The sequence below is a fragment of the Nomascus leucogenys genome, chromosome 7b (genome assembly GCF_006542625.1).
Source record: "Nomascus leucogenys isolate Asia chromosome 7b, Asia_NLE_v1, whole genome shotgun sequence".
Lineage (NCBI taxonomy): Eukaryota > Metazoa > Chordata > Mammalia > Primates > Hylobatidae > Nomascus > Nomascus leucogenys.
In genome coordinates, this window is record NC_044387.1 from 62,247,064 (window position 1) to 62,248,677 (window position 1,614).

Here is a 1,614-nt window from a genome sequence, read left to right on the forward strand (position 1 = left end):
AATTGGTAGCTGGATCCAAAGTCTTGATCAGACTAATATTTAATACCTGTTGCAAAACTGTGGGTGATTTTATGTTCTCTCAGCAGGAAACACATAAGATCCAGTTGTTTCTCTTTCGGTGATGTTAGCAGCCATACACATGGCCTAGGTCTATTAATTCATTGGAAGTTGCAATTCTTTTTTAAATTTACTGAAATAGTTTCATAAAGTGATACTTCTGTCTTCTAGTATCGGCTATCTAATTGTAAAGTTCATACAAGAAATACATGATAAATGCTTGATTCTTTCCTATTATTTTCTAATTCTCAAAATCAATAGTTAATTCCCTGTTATCCTTTAATCAGTTAGTTTAGTTATTTTTAAAAACACCACTGTGAACTTTTGGATTTAAACATGTTATAGGTTTAAATTCATTGCATTTCTTATTGTTTTTGAAGTTCAAGGAGTCCCATCCTTGGTCAGTGCAGACTTCTTTAATTTGGCTCCTGAATCCTTTGGATACAACCCTAATTTTCTTTGATAGCTTCCTTGCTATGTGGAATAATAAGATATTCCAGGCTTTTCTAATACATTTCCTGCCTTGGACCTAGAATGCCCAGTTCTCCGAGAAACCTTCTAGTGGGAAGGAATATTTTGAAACCACAATCTGGGAGCTAGTGATATTTACTGCTACTGGCATGATCACTGTTTCTAGCTAAAAAGGAGTCTAGTTTTTAAAAAACCGAGTCCTTAGGATGCTCAGTTTATTAGCACAAGTGGGTAGGGTTAGAAGAATTGGGATAGACTGTTTTTCTGTACCCCAAATTACTTCAGTTAACTGAGAGTTGGTAATAAATGTACATACTTCATTTTGTCTACTTTTAAAATATGAATGCATTTAGCAACACTGTGCCCCAAGACATCTATCTTCATGGTGATTACCAACCTGCACAGGTCACAGGCTATCAAGATCAGAGTGAATTTAATGAATAACATAGCCCAGGGTTATCTCAGAGGCTGTCTTAAAACTTACAGAGCTGTGGTCCTGAGAAATATTTTTCCTAGAAGCCTTAGGGCAGCGCTTCTTCAACAAGAACTCTAATATAAATTTGAATCAAACAAACATATACAGTGCAAAAGAGAGCAAGTGTGTGGTTTATCACCATAAGAATACAAACACAAATGACAGAGCTAGCAATTCTTCCCACAGCTTTTTCAATATTTATATGGTGTTTACAAAATACATTTAAGTTTTAAAGAAATAATTTCTCTTTAACTTCCAAGTTTTTACATAATTATTATGCCCTTGGGGCAAATATAATTAAATACCAAGATGAGAATCTTTTCCTTAATACTGAATTGCACATTGACTTGAGTCCTATTGATTCTCATTTAGATGCTTGTTGAATGAGTACTAATAGCTATGATTTATTAAGTCCCTACTAGCTGTTGGGTACCATATGCATTTTTTCCCATATCCCACAGTAGCCCTGAAATGTATATAGCATTTTCTCTATTTTACAGATTAGAAAACAGAGGATAAGATATTTGAAGAAACAGACAGATAGTAATTTTGTATCTGAGATTCCAACCCAGAGCTCCTTGTTTTCAGAGTCCCCGTTTTCATCTGGTTTA